Here is a 10,000-nt window from a genome sequence, read left to right as displayed (position 1 = left end):
ATCCATCTTCTTCAGCATCCTGTGACGTCATTGGGGAATGACCAATGAGCATGCGTGAGTTTCGTGAAACTTGTCGCACCGGCCAATTAGAAACTGGGTTAATAGCCATTCCGGCGTAATCAGGTTATCACCCTGATTACGATAAGGAGATAACATGCGATCTCCCAAAAGACTATCGAGCATCGTAGATTTTTCTGGAGTTAATTTTGGCGTTAAAATTGACATAAGTCATTATATTCTCACATTTGTGTCATTGGCTCATTGTACTCATACATAGCTCATTATAACTCTCATACTTGACTCATTATATTCATACTTTGGCAGTGGGATTCTTGTATTTGTCATTACACTTAAAATTTGTTCATTATACACTCGCACGTAGGTCATTATACTCTGGTAATTATACTGTCATACATTGGTCATTATAATAACATGTTTAAGTCATCATCTTATCATACTTGAATTATTATTTTAGACTATAATGAATTTTCAGATTTGCGTCATTATACTCTGAGAATTTGGTCATATATTCATGCTAGGGGCGGTGTATTTTAAAACCTAAATCATTATATTTGTAATGGGGTCATTGTGTTCATACTTTGGTCATTATGTACATACCTGGGTCATTGTATCCCTACTTGGGTCATTATATCCATACTTGGGTCATTATATCCATATTTGGGTCATTATATCCATATTAAGGGCATTATATCTATAACTGGGTTATCATATCCAAAATTGGGTCATTATATCCATACTTTGATCATTATATCTATAATTTGGTCATTTATCCAAACTTGGGTGACTATATGTATATTTAGGTCATTATATCCATACTTGGGTCATTATATCTATATTTGGGTCATTATATCTATTTTTGGGTCATTATATCCATAGTTGAGTCATTATATCCATACTTGGATAAACAGTAAAGTTCATTCTTGGGTCAGGATATGCTAGGTTAGGTTTTGTCAAATTTCAGTTAGGATTATAGTTTATTTTAGAATTATCACACACACACACACACACACACACACACACACACACACACACACACACACAGACACACACAGACACACACACACACACACACACACACACACACACACACACACACACACACACACAGACACACACACACACACACACACACACACACACACACACACACACACACTAGGCGGGATCCAAGAGTCAATGCTCGATCCTGCAAGCACATATAGGTGAGTACACACACATATATATATATATATATATATATATATATATATATATATATATATATATATATATATATATATATATATATATATATATATATATGACATGGGTTTAGACATGGCTTTATGTATACCTCCACTACACCTGGATAGAGATAGAGATAACTTTAGATATCTTTATAATTGGTAAGATTTGTGATAGGTATAAAATTATGTAACTTATGCATGCCTAGTACATGCCAAGAACTTGAATAGCTTATTCCCATTTAATCATGTCACTTCCATTGTTTCGATATTTTATAATAGATCTTTATCTGCTCGGGTGTAGGGGCTAAATAATGGGTTAAACCCATGGGGTCTAAGAAATTATACTATAAAACTCTACGGTAATCAGTTACCACATTTCACACTTTAGGCCATGAAAGCCTCCATGGAAATGATAATATTTCTTACAGCATTTAACTTAGGTCTTCCCGAAGCAGCATATGTCGGTCCTGTACCTCAGACCAGTCCCCCTGCAGGTTTGGGTGAGGCAAGCCCAGAGCATCTGGTTGTGCCATCTTTGGACAGACAGACAAACAGGCATTCTCTCATATAGTAAAAATAGAAATGTCAGTGATTTTGCGTGATCTTGGACGCAGGTTCGAATCCTCGCCACGGCCCTTGTGGGTTTGTTCGTTTGATGCATCACGTTATTGTAATTTCTGTAAGTAAATGTCAGTCTTTGTCCGAGGCTGAAGACCTGATGCTTGGGGCTACTTTTACCCAATTTTTCACAGTGATTCCTGTTGGGTATGTGCCCAACATGGACGGGTTGGGATTGGTGCCAATGAGTACCAAGTTACACTGTGCCAATGTCACCCCCTAGCAAAATCACGCAATACCAATTATGACTCGAAATCGACTTGATAATGGTCCTAGACGGACCGAAAGTTCGTCGTCTTTTCAGTTTCTAGTGTGTGGTCTGGTCAACACTATGTGTGAGGTGTTGTTCTAGTGTCATAGATTTGTGATATTGGAAGAGAGGGGGAGGGAGGGGGAACTGGGATGGAATTAGGGAAAAAGGGAGGGTTTAGGGGGGGATTACAGGTAGATGGGAAGACCTGGGCACCGCCGGATACACCTTCATGTGCACGCACGTGCTCGCGCGCGTGCGTGTGTAAATTGTTAAGAAATTACCACGTAATGAAATTATGGAATTTTTTGACCACGAAGGAAAAATAAACCAGAAATTACTAAATGACTTTCGTGTAATTCAACGCATCTTCAGAAGTGTGTACTTCTGGGTATTGGTGCGTTTGTTATGTTTGTTAGTGGACTGTAGTGTATGTTTGTATACTGTATGGTTGTTAGTGTATGTGTTAGTGTATGCTTGCTAACTTATGGCTGTTAGCATGTTACAGAATGCTTGTGTATGCTACTGACTATACATTTATCAATGAGTGTATGTGACGGCTTGTGTAACTCTGTTGGTGTATCCTTGTATATGATAATGTATTCTTGTGTATGTTGACCAGACCATACACTAGAAACGGTCCGTACCAGGACGGACCGAAACGTCGTCGTCCCTTTAATTTCTAGTGTGTGGTCTGGTCAACATACTTCAGCCACGTTATTGTGACTCATCGCCTGCATATTCTTGTGTATGTTCGTATATGTTTGTGTATGATCATACTCACCTAGATATACTTGCTTTGGCTCCACCTTAATGGACTGATATACAGGCTCCTCAGGCTTCTTCCTGAAAGAAATTTACACCCAGTAAATCCTCCCCGGCCAGGATTCGAACACAGGATAAAGGGCTCGCGAAACGCCAGGCGAGTGGCACAACCACTTCTCTCACTTTATTGACCTCTCTTATCTGTATTTGAACCTGTGACCTATGTTTACTTCACCCCATTTGTCTTCTCTATTTCCATAAGTATTGTCTATGTCGTGATCATTTCTCTCTGGTTTCTATTATAGTGACGTCATATTTCTTTGTAACTCGTACCTCACATTTCTGGGACTATTTGGATATTTAATATTTAATTCTCTGGGGGACAGGCAGCCAGAGTGTATTCATACACGTTAGGCTTATATCGAGTCCCCCCCCCCCCCACAGAATCTCCTTCCTGTTGTATCTTCTTGAGGTTATCTTGAGATGATTTCGGGGCTTAGCGTCACCACGGCCCGGTCCTCGACCAGGGCTCATTTTTGTTACACATCCCCAGGAAGCAGCCCGTAGCAGCTGTCTAACTCCCAGGTACCTATTTACAACTAGGTGAACAGGTGCATCAAAGTGAAAGAAACTCTGTACATTTGTATCCGCCTCCACCGGGGATCAAACCCGGAACCTAAGGACTACGAATCTGAAGCGCTGCCCACTCAGCCGTCAACCCGTTCTCACACTTGCGTACAGTCAATATTGGCTTATTTAATAAGTGCATATGTGACATACTAATTGATTGTGAATATTTTAGTTTACCTTGAAAAGCTTCATAGAAAACACCGACCTCACCTAACCTTCTTAGTATGTTAAGATAAGCATCTTATGGCTTCTTATTTACAATTATTACTTAACCTATCAATGGTATAGGTTAAGTAATAATTGTAATTACGAAGCAATAAGATGCTTATCTTAACATACTAAGAAGGTTAGGTGAGGTCGGTGTTTTCTATGAAGCTTTTCAAGGTAAACTAAAATATTCACATACAATTAGTATGTCACATATGCACTTATTAAATAAGTCAATATTGACTGTACGCAAGTGCAAGAACGGGTTGCAGCCATCAGAGCTCCCATTAAGTATCCTACATCCTTCCCCCATAGTTAACACCAACACGTCATTCATTCCGTTATAAAATACGATTAAATTATAAAGTTTTTCTAAATTAAATTGTATAAAGTCTATAAATTAAACTTTATAAAGTTTATAAATTCAATTTGATAAAGTTTATACATTTAAACGAGCGCCTCTAGTTGTTTTTTCCCTTTGCACCATGAGAAGTTTGTGGGTTAGGAAGGTCATCACATCCTGTAGGGTTTGCCCGTCCCAGCGAACCATAGTACACACCTGTCACACAAACTTTCCCATATCATCATACTCCCGTCTCGGAATGCCGGTCTTACGGCCCCCGGGGTCGGTATTCACGAAGCATTTACGACCTCGCTAATAACATTACCCTTGTTCGGGGTCCATTGACTTGTGGGATCATGTAGAGCTCGTAGCTCTACATGACTACGTAGCTCGTATGGGAGCTCGTAGAGCATAGGGGCTCGTAGAGCATAGGGGCCTCGTAGAGCATAGGGCCTCGTAGAGCATATGGGCTCGTAGAGCATAGGGGCTCGTAGAGCATAGGGGCTTGTAGAGCATAGGGGCCTCGTAGAGCATAGGGGCTCGTAGAGCATAGGGGCTCGTAGAGCATAGGAGCTCGTAGAGTATAGGGGCTCGTAGAACATAGGGGCTCGGAGAGCATAGGGGCTCGTAGAGCATAGGGGCTCGTAGAGCATAGGGGCTCGTAGAGTATAGGGGCTCGTAGAACATAGGGGCTCGTAGAACATAGGGGCTCGTAGAGCATAGGGCCTCGTAGAGCATAGGACCTCGTAGAGCATAGGGGCTCGTAGAGCATAGGACCTCGTAGAGCATAGGACCTCGTAGAGCATAGGACCTCGTAGAGCATAGGGCCTCGTAGAGCATAGGGCCTCGTAGAGCATAGGACCTCGTAGAGCACAGGGGCTCGTAGAGCATAGGGCCTCGTAGAGCATAGGGGCTCGTAGAGCATAGGGGCTCGTAGAGCACAGGGGCTCGTAGAGCATAGGGCCTCGTAGAGCATAGGACCTCGTAGAGCATAGGGCCTCGTAGAGCATAGGGGCTCGTAGAGCATAGGGGCTCGTAGAGCATAGGAGCTCGTAGAGTATAGGGGCTCGTAGAACATAGGGGCTCGTAGAGCATAGGGGCTCGTAGAGCATAGGGGCTCGTAGAGCATAGGGGCTCGTAGAGCATAGGAGCTCGTAGAGTATAGGGGCTCGTAGAACATAGGGGCTCGTAGAGCATAGGAGCTCGTAGAGTATAGGGGCTCGTAGAACATAGGGGCTCGTAGAGCATAGAATGTGGTAAAATGTGTATTAAACACAATCCTGATGGTGTATTATGTGATGGTGTATGTGTGTGTATATCTGTTGGTGTATGTGTATATCTGTTGGTGTATCCATGTATACATTAGTGGATACTTGTGTAGTGTGTTAGTTAGGAGCTGTTGTATGTTTGTGTATGTATGTATATATATTCTTTCATGTATTTTATGGTGTATGCTTGTATGTATCTGATGGTGTATGTTTGTGTATATTTGATGGTGTATGTGTATTTCTGCTAGTGAATGCTTGTGCAATCTGTTAGCGTATGTATTAGTGTATGTTTGTGCATGTATGTTTGTGTATATCTAATAGACATAAACATACACTAATAGACATTAATACACGCACATTAATAAAGTATGCATGTCAGTGTCTGTTAGTGGTATAGTAATGGACTTTCTCTAATCTTCGTTCTCTTTTTGTCTAGATATGAACTCTACGCTGGCGCTGCATATTCCAGAATTGGTCTGACATGCGTGGTATGAACCATCCATGCGAAGTTGATCATCTCTGGTTGAAGTGGACTTCATAAGGTAAGTTTAGATGTCTACATGATATTTTTCTCATTATTTCTCGTATTCCCAGTGCCAAGTTTCATATTACTTTGCACTTGCTGGAATTGAACTCTATTAGCCACTTATTTGATTTTCATTCGTAATTTCCTCTCTGGGACATCATTTGCATCACTCTGTAATGTGATTGGCTACAGTGCAAGTCTCTGTGCACCAATACGGAAGACCTTGCCACTCTGAGGTCTCCGATAGCTTGCAGTTTGCTCAAACGTCTCTGTCTCTGGTTCCAGATAATAGAGTTCTACGAATTGTCTTGGGGCAGGGTTTTCCGTCCTAGTTGGGGGCAGGTTTAAATTTTATCCCTCAGTGTGTTCTGCTTGACACGTGTTTCTTGACACCCTGTATGGTAGGCTGGCACTTGTATCTTCCTTGTCACCCTGTATGGTAGGCTGTTGGATCTTCTGCAGCCATCTTGCATGGTATGCATGTAAGGAAGACTGGCCTTTAGTTCAGTTCCCCCTTATCTTCTCTCTCAATATTGTTATTCTATTGGCTTTCTCCTAACTTTCTGGTAGTTTTATTTCCATATACTTTTCGTATGTAGTAAGTGGTCATAGAGACTACAGCTTCCGCTCTCTCTCTTAGATTCCACAATAATACGAAGTTAATCCAATTGCTTATCTGACGTTCTTGCACTGGAGCGAAGTTCTCAGGTTCTCCGCAGCATTCCTTGGTCAGGAAGCCCATCATATCCTGCCGCTTGTCGTTGTGATGAATTCAACAAATTTTAGTATTCCTAGTAGACACTTCTATCTTAGAATCATATCTTAGAATCATAGGTTTTCCTTACGGAATTCCTGACTTGCTGATTCTGTCGTAAGATTAAAAGTTAAGACATGCTTCCTATGTGCCGACTCGGTCCTGGTATAATACTAACGCCTTTATAGCAGTTAAAAGTTATTTTTTTTACAGTATTATGCACTTAGATATAGTGATTCCATTATATATATGTATATTGTCAATATGATAGCGAGAGGTACATACACAAGCCCTTGAAATATATATATACATGTATATGTATCCTCGCGTGTAGTTACATGTGGTTCGTGTTGATATGGACCATGTACAATCTCTGGGATACGAACCCTGTTACTTGTTGCACACTAAGGTAGCGTGCAACAGTTATTTATATAATTATTGATATAATTAACACTTGTTCATGAAGAACTCTCCAGACTCTAAACGGAACACCTTGAAGGTAGAACACCAGGAGGCCTGGTCGAGGACCGGGCCGCGGGGACGCTAAGCCCCGGAAGCACCTCAAGGTAACCTCAAGGTAAGGAGACGACTGTTATCTATGCCCTTACATGCCCACTTGGGGACTATCAGTCCCACGGCGCCTGACACTACACAAACAAACACGCCTCAATTAAGATCTCATCAATTCTACCCACAACCAGACCATCACTAGAGATGGGGATGATCTCCGACGCAGGTTCGAATCCTCGCCACGGCCCTTGTGGATTTGCTCATCATTAGAGAGATCTTGACCATCAACACATTCATCCAGTTATCAACAGCCAATTTATATATTAATTCAACCAATCTAACTGGCATAACTGGCCGATCCCTCACAGTGTTCAAGAGAGAACTGGATAAGCACCTCCAAAGGATACGTGATCAACCAGGCTGTGACTCATACGTCAGGCTGCGAGCAGCCGCGTCCAACAGCCTGGTTGATCAGTCCAGCAACTAGGAGGCCTGGTCGACGACCGGGCCGCGGGGACGCTAAGCCCCGGAAGCACCTCAAGGTAACCTCAAGGTAAGGTAACCTACACTACGACTAAGACAATATTTCCAGTTAACATATTATAAACATCTCTGAATTGCATATTGGCCAATACATCACACACAATACAACAATTGGCCAATACAACACACAATTGGACATTACTGTATTAGTGTTTGGTATTTCTCTTCGACCTCGAAATCAAACAAAATTTAGTCGATAATTGATATCTCAAGTCGACTAAAATTATCTCAAGTCGACAATTCGACTTGAGAATGGTCCAGGACGGACCGAAACGTCGTCGTCGTCCCTTCACCTTCTAGTGTGTGGTCTGGTCAACATACTTCAGCCACGTTATTGTGACTCATCGCCTGCAAAATTAAATTAGGATATATATCCTAATTATAAAAATATAATTAGGGTATATATCCTAATTATAAAAATATAATTACGGTATATATCCTAATTATAAAAGTATAATTAGGGTATATTAGGCGCGGGTCCTAAACCTCTGGCTGGCCAGAGGCTTAGGGCCCTAAACTCAGGGCCCTGGCTTAGGGCCCTCTGGCTGACTGGCTGTTACTGGTCACCCATTCAGCCAATGAGACGGCGGGTGCCTGCTTACCTAACGAGGGTTGGCGTCTCCAGTCTCAAATATATTCAATAACTTCTTTTGCGTTGTTAAATCTTTGTGGAAATTTCATTTGGGGTTGTAACGGTGGAGTGGGTTGGGCAATGTTCCGGTGTGGGGCGCCTCTCCTCGCTGCTGACATTTCCTGTCTGATTCTGGCAGCTGTGAGCCTATTTCCCCCCACACACGCCTGGGGTCTCCTAGGTGTTTTTACGGGCTCGCCATAGCCCGTGCTGCTGGAACTTCTTGTTCTGAGTAGCTGAATGTAAAGCAACGACTTATCTCCTAGCCTGGTGCGGTGCTAGTGTTCTTCTGTTGTTCCCTTTCCTCAAACTAAGTGGTTAGGTTCTTGTACCAACCGGTAGTGTGGCTGGTGTGTCTTCTGTGCTGCTCTTTCTCTCTCTCTCTCTCTCTCTCTCTCTCTCTCTCTCTCTCTCTCTCTCTCTCTCTCTCTCTCTCTCTCTCTCTCTCTCTCTCTCTCTCTCTCTCTGTCTCTCTCTCTCTCTCTCTCTCTCTCTCTCTCTCTCTCTCTCTCTCTCTCTCTCTCTCTCTCTCTCTCTCTCTCTCTCCCTCTCTCTCCCTCTCTCTCTCTCCCTCTCTCTCTCTCTCTCTCTCTCTCTCTCTCTCTCTCTCCCTCTCTCTCTCTCCCTCTCTCTCTCTCTCTCTCTCTCTCTCTCTCTCTCTCTCTCTCTCTCTCTCTCTCTCTCTCTCTCTCTCTCTCTCTCTCTCTCTCATCTATTTACCTGTCCTAGACTTTCTAGCCACTGAGGGTGTTATCATAGACTCGTCAACACTAATCACGACCATTATAGGTGCAAAATTAACTGTATATATCAAAAAGATGCAGGTGCAAAAAAGGTTCATGACTTTCGTGAGACCCAGACTGGAATATGCAGCAGTTGTCTGGTGCCTAAATTCCAAGATACACATAAACTGGAAAAGGTCAGCGGCATGCTACAAAATATAACTGAAAAAAAGAAGAGTTACGAGGAGAGACTAGAGACGTTAAACGTACCAAAACTGGAAGATACAAGAGAGGTAATATGATCACCACATACAAAATACTAACAGGAATCGACTAAATTGACAAGGATAAATTCCTGGAACGAGCAACTTTACGAACAAGAGGACACGTTTAAACTTAGGAAACAAAGTTGCAGAAAAAAATACTAGAAAGTTTTCTTATTGCAAAGAGTGGTAGACGGTTGGAACAAGTTAGTTGAGAAGGTGGTGGAGGCCAAGACCGTCAGTAGTTTCAAAGCGTTATATGACAAAGAGTGCTGGGAAGACGGGACACCACGAGCGTAGCTCTCATCCTGTAACTACACTTAGGCAATTACACACATAATTACTCTTAATTACCTAACCATTTCCAGTACAAAGGCCCTAACAGCTAACTTAACAAGAGCCCTCATGCTCGCAGCAATTAATTGCAGCTAATCTCTTATCCTGTGAATCATTAACACGCACGAGGATGTAACACATAAATCACGATAACGTTATGCATCAAAAGCAGCTCAGTCGATTAAGGCAGCGTCTGGGATCCTCTCAGACGCAGGTTCGAACCCTCGTCACGGCCCTTGAGGACTTGTTGATGTAACATACTCCACACTTAAAACCCTTAAAACCCTTAAACCCTTAAAACCCTTAAAACTTACACTTAAAAAAGTGTAAAATACACTTAAAACCTGAACCTTATTAGTTGCATCAACTGGCCAATAACTGACAAAG

The 10,000-nt window shown here is 42.2% G+C and overlaps 1 long non-coding RNA gene across 1 annotated transcript in view; it reads left to right on the top strand.

Annotated features, from left to right (window-relative positions):
- LOC123775090 (uncharacterized) overlaps positions 1–10,000 on the top strand; it is a 181,444-nt gene that overhangs the window by 27,895 nt on the left and 143,549 nt on the right. The window contains exon 2 of the long non-coding RNA XR_011226025.1: positions 5,765–5,870. This is a non-coding gene — a long non-coding RNA (uncharacterized lncRNA). The remainder of the gene's footprint in view (positions 1–5,764; positions 5,871–10,000) is intronic.

Source organism: Procambarus clarkii, chromosome 92 (genome assembly GCF_040958095.1).
Source record: "Procambarus clarkii isolate CNS0578487 chromosome 92, FALCON_Pclarkii_2.0, whole genome shotgun sequence".
Lineage (NCBI taxonomy): Eukaryota > Metazoa > Arthropoda > Malacostraca > Decapoda > Cambaridae > Procambarus > Procambarus clarkii.
This window is presented reverse-complemented; position numbering and strand designations above follow the sequence as displayed.